The sequence below is a fragment of the Dasypus novemcinctus genome, chromosome 15 (genome assembly GCF_030445035.2).
Source record: "Dasypus novemcinctus isolate mDasNov1 chromosome 15, mDasNov1.1.hap2, whole genome shotgun sequence".
In the NCBI taxonomy this organism is placed as follows: Eukaryota; Metazoa; Chordata; class Mammalia; order Cingulata; family Dasypodidae; genus Dasypus; species Dasypus novemcinctus.
In genome coordinates this window covers 68,955,653-68,966,083 of record NC_080687.1, presented here as the reverse complement: position 1 = coordinate 68,966,083, position 10,431 = coordinate 68,955,653, and the positions used below count along the sequence as shown (strand labels likewise).

The 10,431-nt window shown below is 34.5% G+C and overlaps 1 non-coding gene across 1 annotated transcript; it reads left to right on the top strand.

Moving 5' to 3' along the window:
- The first annotated feature begins 1,199 nt into the window (after positions 1 to 1,199).
- On the top strand, positions 1,200 to 1,306 carry LOC111765301 (U6 spliceosomal RNA). The gene has a single exon (XR_002797686.1). It is a non-coding gene; the product is annotated as a U6 spliceosomal RNA (small nuclear RNA).
- The last annotated feature ends 9,125 nt before the right edge of the window (positions 1,307 to 10,431 follow it).

Below are 10,431 nucleotides of genomic sequence, written 5' to 3'. Positions count from 1 at the left end.
GGGCAAATAACTCATTCCTAATCCACCCACCAAAAATATTTAGCTCAAATAACAACCCAACGTTATTTTTTCCTCTTTTTAATCTACTTCTTCAATTGTGAATAATTCAACTAAAAATACAAATAATTTAAAAATTAATTTATAAAAATATTAATTTTCTAAATAGTTTTAATAATTCGTTTTCTGCACAAAATACTGCAATGAGTTAAGGCAAGAATGCACAGCGAGTAAGAGAAGAAAGTATTTAAAAATTTGGGAAATGGTAATGGAAGGAAGGGGTTAACTGGGAACATTAGCACAGGTAAAGGATTTAATAATGAATTATCACAAATACATTATAATGTATGGTTAGAGACTGAAACTATCCTTTCAATATTCATTCTCCTCTTTTACCTTAGTTAAAAGAAAACAACCAAAACAGATATTGAACTCAGCAATAAAAGACCTGGTTAAAGCCCTGCATCTCACAACCTCCTTAGCAACTGAGTGTGGCCAATGAGCCTCAGTTATCACCAATGAGATGACAGTATGATGCTAGTGTGCAGTGGCATTTGTACCTCTCTTTATAAAGGTGGGATTGTTTTCTCTCCTCTTACATTGCCTTATTTTCTGGAGTGCGGATGTGATGTCTTGTACTCCAGCAGCCATTCTGGAATATATGTCTTGGGAAGAGAAGGCTGGTACATCAGACCAGAGCTAACTCCTGAACATGGCAGGGCTGCCTTAATGGTCACAACTGCCTAACTACAGATTCCTTTCAGAATTTTTTAGCTTATTTGTTTCTCTATTATAAGGCCTCTGTTATTTGCAACAGTCATAATCTTAAACATGAGTGTATATTCTTAGACAAAAATAAGGCAAGATAAAGACGAAAATCAGAAATGCAAATAAAATAGAAGAAACAGAGTTAATAAAAATCAATAACATCAGTATGACAAATGCTATAAACTTAGATGCTAAGGTAACTCTATACAAAGACAGATGAAAAAAATGAAGCAAAAGAAATAGAACTACAGGCCTTAGATTCATTACTATACTAGATGTTTATTTGAGAAATTAACAGGAAAAATGGAAATCATTTGGAATACTCAGTGTAGGTACACAATGTAGAGAATTCACAAAAGATGAAGAAATGTATAGCTATCCATCAGTGTGGCCTAAATTAAGACCACAGATTCTTAATATTTTTCCTTTAAATAGTGCTTGCTTCAGAGGCATGTATATTAAAGTTGACATGACACAGAGAAGATTAGCATGGCCCTTGAGCAAGGATGACATGCAAATTGGGGAACCATTCCATATTTTAAATACAAATAAATAAAATACTTAACACCTTTCAGACAAAATCTTGCTCCATAAAACAAAAGAAAATGAACAAACACAACTAACTCCAATAACACATTACATATTGCATTTTTTGTTACATTGCCATAGAAACTTCAAATCTATCAAATTATTTTTATTCACTTCAACAGACTGTTTCAATTTGAATCTACACATGAAAAATATATGCGTTGTATAGCATAAAAATCTATGTAATTTGGAGTCAAACTGACTTTATGTAGAGTCATTGATCAGTCATTTCCAGGTCCATGATTTCAGGAAAATTCTCAAAATAATGTAAACTCAGTTTTCTTAGCTGTAGAAAGGAGGATAATCAATTCAAAGATGTACTGACAAGTATCGAATGAGCCCATTTTTGTCAGAGTATAGAGACTGTAATGTTCATTCTTTCCTAAAAGTATGGTATATGTTATCCATGTAAGAATCATCTGTGGCACTAATTAAAGAATAAAGCTTCATTAAATCTTGGAAGGGCACAGGGAGTCCAGATTTTTCAAAGGCACTGTAGTCAATTATTTTTCACTGAATATGTTGCATGGCACATAATAGGTACTCAATAAACAGTAGCTATGAGATTTTTCTTTGTCTTGCTTTAATACTAAAACACAAATGTTACTAGATTAAAAAGGGCTTAGATGGATAGGGATATAGGTATAGATATAGATAAAGATAAATTTAGTCTATCACCAGTAAGAAAAACAAGCATAGTATCTTAACTATACATTTAAACTTTAACGTTGGACATGAATTTAATGCTACTTTAAATTCTAATACATTCCAGAAACTTCCAATTAAATGATATTAATCATGTAAACAGATAAATAGCAACGTAATTAAATGGTCCCAGCTAATATAATATTATCCAAAATCAGAAAATTGTCTGACAGAGAAGAGAAATGGAACACAATAACCATGTTGACAAATCTGTTATACTATTTCTACTCTTCAATGCCTTTCATGGTATATCAGGTTAAAAATAAGAATATATGAATAATTTCCCTTGATATACAAATACCATCTGTCAAATTTAGTGCACATATTAAAAATAATGAATGTACAAATGAAACTATATCATTAAAAAATAAACTTTCATAAACAGATACAAAAAGTCAGCTGGTGGAATTTAAGTAACATTAGGTTAAATGGTTAGGTGCAGTATGGTTATCACTATTATTTATAAATCTAAAATAATTATCATGCCAACAGCAATCAACGTTTTTAAAGGTAATTTAGCAAATTTTAAAAAATGTACTTTCTCTGTATTCCTTGCAAACTTGGAAAGGAGAAAATTGAGAGTTTTCAAAAAGAAAATAAAAATTCAAATACCCATGAAAAAATTAAAATAAGTTGAGAGAAACAGAAAGTAAGAAAAGTAGGATGTAATAGTGGGAATGAAGAGTTGTTATAACCATCTTTGCAGTTCAAATTCCCTGTGCCATTTCTTTTAATCTCACAAAATTTTTGAATCTTATTAAGATCATTAGGGAATTCATTCCACCTTTTTCTCTCTCTCTTCCAATGCTGTAAGTGATGAGGAAATGTTCAGAATCGATCGATTTAGTTAGAATCTCCTGCATTAGAATTTCAAAAATGGCCTTTTAAAAAATCCTGCCGATCAATGCGGTGGTGGTGTGCTCCCCGCAGGCCCGGCTTAGGCCGCGCCAGGCGAGGGGCAACGTTCATCGCGCACCGGCCTCCCCGCGCTCGGCCCGCGGCCCCTCGCCTCTTTCCCTGCCTGCTTGGCGGGTGTGGGGATGGGCAGGGGTGCGGATGCGGCCCTCCCACCGAGCGGCCCCCCACGTTCGCCTGTCCTGGCTCTGTTTTTACTCCAGGCCTCTCTCGGCGGCGGGGAGGGGCTTTCTCGCTGTTGCTGCGCGCGCATGCGCCTCGCCGGCCCTCGCGAGGTCCCTGGAGCGCTCCACGTTGTGCCTTCGGGGAGGCCAAGGGGCGGCGTTGTTCCCGCTCCCGGCGTCCCCTTCGGCTGCCGCAGATGCTCTTCCTGTGGGTCCTCCGCCGAAGCCGGGGTCGAGGGTGGTAGGAGGCGCTCCTCTCCGTGGGAGGGTGCCCGCGTGCGTCCCAGTGGCAGGGCCTGGCCCAGCTTTTAAGCGAGTTTCCTGAGCGGAGGCCGTGTGAAAAAAATTCTTGCTTTAATATTTTATATTATCCTTGAATATCTGTATAGTTATTAACACTTTTAATGTACATGCATGTATACTTTGCTATATAACAATTAAAAGTGGATTCTAAGGTCAATATTAGTCCTTGTTCTGATGATGTGAAATGCAAAGATGGAAATGGATTCCCTCAAAGCCTGATGGTTAGTCGATAGCAAATCAGAGCTATAGCACAATTCTTGTCACATAGACGATTACTCTTTTTACTGAATTTTGACATCTTTTATCAGTGGTAAATCTAGAGCCGCGTACTCAGAGAGGAGGGGAGCCTCTATTTGGAAATTTTGGTGATACCGATGCTGAATAATTTGGTCTGAGAAATAATATATTTATATTACTTCTAAGTTTAAGTTTAAAGTTGCATTTGAATTCAGTCAACTTGCTATAAAACTAGTATACTGAATAATTACAATTATTCTGAAGTGTAAAAATATTTAAGGAAATGTGTGAAAGATACATACTTCTCTGTTTCTTAGAAAGCTAACCCATTGTCACTCTCAGGTCTAAGACACACACACACAAACACACACAGTCTGCCAATCAGGCTTTTATTTGCTGGAAAAAATGACACACTCTACTTTTCCACCTAGGACCTAAACCATAAAGAAAGTGATTTTGATCTTCAGCTTTTGTTTGAGATAAGGGTAATTTATTCCTATTCTTGATCTTAGTTGGAGTCTAGCTGAATTTCACTGTCACCTCCAAACTTCTAATTATTGGAGGACAAAAAAATATCAGTATTTGCAAAAAACTTACTGGTAGGGAAGAAGCAGACGCCATTTAGAAGGCAGAATTCAATTCAGCTGAAATCTAAAATTGAGTCACACATACTGACACATATACAAACACACACATACACTAAAACACACACATATGTTTTTAAGCCACCAGATTCTGGAATGGACAAACATATGTGTTTCCTAATTAGTATAAACTGTGCAGGTTTTTGGAATCATAATTAGTGTGACTAGCAGACATTGCATCAAAAGGAATATTTCCTACAGGAGATACTGTAAGAAATGAAAATTAAGGACCAATCTTTAGTGAATATAGATGCAAAAATCTTCAACAAAATGCTTGCAAATCAAATCCAATGGCACAGTAAAACAATAATACACCATGATCAAGTGGTTTTTCCCCAGGTATTTGACACAAGAAAATCAATTCATGTATTACATCACTTTAACAAATCAAAGGGGGGTGGGTGGGAGGCGTTCCACATGATCATCTCAATTGATGAATAAAAGGCATTTGATAAAATCCAGCATCCTTTCTTGATAAAAACACTTTAAAAGATAAAAATAGAAGGAAATGTCCTCAACATGATACAAAACATATTTGAAAATCCACAGCCAACATTGTCCTCAAGGGCGAAAGACTGAAAGCTTTCCTTCTAAGATTGAGAAAAAGACAAGGATTGTCTACTGTCACCAGGGTTATTCAACATTGCACAAGAAGTTTTAGCTGGAGCAATTAGGCAAGAGAAAGAAATAAAAGGCATCCACTCTTTGCAGATAACATGATCAAATATTTAGAAAATTCTGAGAAATCTACAGGAAAACTATTAGAGCTAATAAATGAGATCAGCAGTGTGGTAGGCTACAAGGTCAACACACAGAAATTGGTAGTGTTTCTATACACTAGTAATGAGCAATCTGAAGGAGAAATTAAGAAAAAAAATTCCATTTACAATAGCAACTAAAAGAACCACATATCTATTCATTAATTCAACCAAGGATATAAAAGTCCTGTACTCAGAAAAGCACAAAATATTGCTATAAGAAATCACAAAGACATAAACAAATGAATAGACATTACATGTTCATGGATTGGGAGACTAAATATCATTAAGATGTTAATTCTATCCAAATTGACTTACAATTTCAAGACAATCCCAATCAAAATTCCCACAGTCTACTTTGCAGAAATGGAAATGCCAATTATCTAATTTATTCGGAAGGGAAAGGAGTCTTGAGTGGGCAACAATATCTCCAAAAAGAAGAACGCATTTGGAGACTTATACTTAAAGACTTTAAAGCATGTTACAAGCCACAGTGGTCAAAACAACATGGTATTGGCATAAAGACAGACATATTGATCAATGGAATCAAACTGAGAGTTCAGAAATAGACAATCACCTCTATGGTAATTAATTTTTGACAAGGCTACCAAGTCTCCTCAACTGGGACAGAAGAGTCTTTTCAACAAATGGTACTGGGAGAACTGGATATCCATATCCAAAAGAATGAAAGAGGACCCCTATCTCATACCTTACACAAAATTAAATCAAAATGGATCAAAGATCTTTTGACAGTAGGCCCCAGAAGATAATGGGTAGGCCCCAGAAGATAATGGGTAGGCCCCAGAAGATAATGTCCTTGGAGCTAATCTATTCCTGTGCGTGTAGACCTATTGTACATGGAACCTTTTCGTTAGATTCAGGTAAGGGACCTTCCTTTTGATTAGATCTCTTCCGTAGGGCATGACCCAACATGTATCTAAATCCTTTTACTGAAGTCTTTTATAAATGGAAGAATAAGGAGCTGCAGAATACAGGAAAAAAAGCTAGAGAGAAAGAGAGAAACCCCAAAAGGCTGAAAGAAAGGCCCTGGAGACAGGAGACTGGAAACAGTGAGGCACAGAGTATAATTTACAATTGCCAAAAGGTGGAAACAACCCAAGTGTCCATCAACAGATGAATGGATAAACAAAATGTGGTGTATACATACAAAGGAATATTAATTCAGCTGTAAGAAAAATGGAAGTCCTGATACATATGACAACATGTATGAACCTTAAGGACATTATGTTGCATGAAATAAGCCAGACACAAAAGGAAAAATATTGTATGATCTCAATAATATGAACCAAATATAGTGAGCAACCTCAAGAAGTTAACAGCTAGAATGTAGGTCACCTGAAGATACAATGAGGATAAAGATTGGGGAGCTGATGCTTAATTTGTGCAGAATTTGTAGTAAGGTTAATTGAAATGTTTCTAAATGGATAGAGGTGATGATAGCACATTAAATTGAATGTAAATAACAGTGCTAATATGTGCAAATGGTTGTGGTTGAAAGGGAAAACTTAGGGTGTTTACAGGTATTAATAAAAGTGTAGTATTTAGTCAAAAATATACCTAAAGCAAACTATGCACTCTAATGAAGAGTAATATATTAATATTTTTTCTATGAATTACCAAAAAATAAAAACTAATCATGCAAAGTGAAAGAAGCCAGAAAATAATATTATTATCATCATTATTATTATTATAAAGGAATACTTCTTAAATTAGAAAAGGCCACTGACTCTCATGGGCTCCACTGAAGCTTGTGGGTCTTCCAAGATAATTTTCATTAAATCAGAGACCACACAGATGACTTAGTGAGATAAATTCTTTTGAACCAAGATCTTTACTTGACACAGATAAGTAAAACCCACTTTTTAAGAGGTAACATTGCTTTTGTTTGTTGACAGTGAAGTGAAAAAGATTCCACTGCTCTTCCATTTGTGTATTCTTTTACTATTTTCAAAAACAAGCTGGACAAAGAGATATGATTCTCAGTTTGGTTCATTTACAGATTGGTTTCCATTACCTTCTAGTGGAAACCCAAGTAAGAATCTTTAAAATGTAAAAGCAAATTTGACTTGAAATTTTAGGGTTACTACAAGAAATAGAAGAAATGATGCCTCAAAATTCTAGATAAAAATCCTAATTATAATTATTATGTACCATTTGTTACATAAATTATTCATTATAAAGTACTAGGTATAAAATACTCTATAATGAGTATCTATGTAAACTCCTAGCTTAAAAATTAAACACTACAAGTGGAGTTGATATTCTCTACTTCTTCAGAAGTAATTAGAATCCTGAATATAGGATTTATAAATCACATATATGTTTTTATTTTTTATTACATATATATCTTTCCCTAAGCAATGTATGCCATTGTTTGACTTATGCTAAACAAATACCAATGTAATCCTACTGTGTATTTCTGCTACTGCCCACTCCTTCCTCCCACTGCAGAAGGCATGGATTTTAGTAAATCCAACCACATTTAATATTAAAAGTGTTCATTCTTATATTTCTGTTCTGTAATCTGGAGATTTTTTTCTCCAGAAATACATGCTTATTACTTTACCTTGAAAAATAAAAGTATGGCATTGAAAGGAAAGAGTCCTTCACATTCAATGATAATTAATGTGAGTCCCTTTGTGATAGAAAAATATACAAATCTTTTTTTAGAGGAATTTTGCATAATGTTGTAATGATGTACAGATGTGTATTTTAGTATGTCAGCATAGACAAAATTACACTGTATGAAAAAAAAGTGTATTGTTAACTTCTAACATCCCTTTCAGGAAGATTCTGAGGCTTCACATCTCTTTAAAGATGATGAGATTTTGTGGGTAGTGGGCAAGGCCACATCGATTCAAGAGATACCCAGACTCTAGGCAGTATTTCATTAACCATTTCTAAAAACAAGTCCCTGCACCAGGTATTCAGAGGCTTCTAGCACCACTGGTAAATGTCTTCAGTTTTCTCTAGTTTAGATGAGCATAATGAGGTCTGGTTATGGTAAACGTGTTCCTGAGCTTGCTCTGGTGTTCCAGGAACTCTTGAGATTAAGAGGAAACAGCATGTTAGTTCTGAACTAAAGGGTCAGTAAAGGTTGGGCTGAATCTACTGATTCAGGAAAAGAAATGTACCAAACAGCTTGTTAAATATATCCGTATGCATAAGGCTAGAGCTGAAAATATATTTGATAATAACATCAATATGCATTTACAATGGGCCTTCACAAAGCAGAGAGATATACATTTTAGTAGAATCTCAGAATATTTCTAAGTGTTACTCGTGGTACTCAAAATAAAATAAATGCCAATTCTTAGGTTATATGACCAATTGTGGGGAAAGACTAATAATAATCAGTGACAAAGTTCTCATGTGTCACAGTTTCAGCAAGTGAGGTCCTCAAGATGATAGTCAATGCCTATCTGTGATTGTTTTCATATGTGTGTGTGTGTATATATATTATTTTTTTAGATACTGGGACCAGGGATTGAACCCCTGGACTGCAGGTACTTGAGCCACATCTGCTCCCCTCATATATTTTTTAACTAACAAGAGGAGCAAAAAAAATTATTCCAAAACTGTAATGTAAATATATATGTATCCATTTGTGTGTATATATCTCTGAAAGAAAGAGAGAGAAGCAGAGAGGGGGAGAGGGAAAAGGAGGGGGAAAGAATATGTGTAGTAACCCAAATAAGTGCCAAAAATGGTATATGTGTGTATATTGGATTAACACTTATTGCCATAATAATAAAGGTTAAAATTACTTTTTTATACCATTGTGTTGACATTAGATTTGTTTTATAAAGAGCTAAAGATATAAGGGATTTAAATCAAATGATTTAATTTAAAGGAATAAAAGAAAATCCCTATAAATAAAGCCAATAGCATTTATTAATACTATGCTGTGTTTAATTTTAATATATTATGTTTTATCATTAACGATTAATTTTAATAATATAAACAATACATTACATATGAAATCTTGTATAAATCAAATTGCTATGTGATATTTGTCCAAAAAGTATTTTTCAAAATTAAATGGTCTAGTTATAGAAAGCATTAACTTATGAAATTCATAATTTCTTTGCTGGTAGAAGTGCCAGTCTCCAATGTCTTTTAAACTTGTGTCCCAATATTTTTACAAGATCTCCCTCTTCTGGTCACAACAGATATTTCATTTCTTTTTATCGACAGCGGTCCTAAAATCTACTGCGAAGTATGGGCAAAGTTAATTCATACTAATCTGGCATCAAAGAGATAAATAGAAGGACACTACTAAAAATGAAAAACAGGAAGCTCTTTTCAGTATCTCTAATACACATACTGTTCTATAAAGTCTGTTTATCTAATTTCATTTAAGTTTTCTGCCTCACTGATAGTCTGAGGATTCATAGGGCAAGCTTGGTAATAACTTAATAAATGAATTGAATGCTTGAGGTGTTCCAGATGGACTTAAATTGCAAATGCTGTCATTCACAAAAGAGACCGAGCTCATACAGCAGGAAAGGAAGCTTCCAAATGTAGACTTTCCTATGCACCTTAAAATAGAGGTGAGAGGTAAGCTCCACTCAGTGCCTTTTCAGAATATATTATTTCCTCTCTAATTATCAAACCTGATTGAAAACAATGAAGCACTTCTGAGAAATATTCATAAATGAAGGGAAATAAATGCTTGCCATGCAGCTTTCACAACAACAATGTACAAAAATATTTTAAGGTGTGTGCTTGTATATCTATCACATATTGATAGGTATACTTCAATCATTAGATTTAATTTAATGAAATTTCAGAAAAACATGCACAAAAAGTTAGATGGGCCTACTGCGCCTAAAAAACAGGCCATATTAACACACTAAAACCTCCAGTAGCCACAACCTAAAAGTTCCTCCATTTCTTCAATGCAAGTACAACATAATCAGTGCTCTCACAAACGCATGGTTTGGTGCTAACCTGGGGTTACATTAAGTTTCAGGAAATTTGGAATCCTTTGATTCCAAAATCAATTATTTGATTTTGTACATATGTTCAGTTTTGAGTTTTATAGCTTCCATCCAGTGTTCAGAGAGGTCAATGACTCCAAATATTTAAGAATGACTAAGATAAGCAAATAACTACAAATTACATACTATTTTATTTTTAAAATGCCAGTGTGAACAAAAGACTATCATAGTAACTAACTGTACTTACAAGAATCAAGGACCGTTTCAGGAATAGTAACATATGCTCTGAAATTTGGAGTCCAAAGAAAAGTTTCCAAAGAAATGAGAAGAAGAGCATTTCAGAACACCTTTTAAAATACATGTAATAACAATGTTGACTGATAAAGCC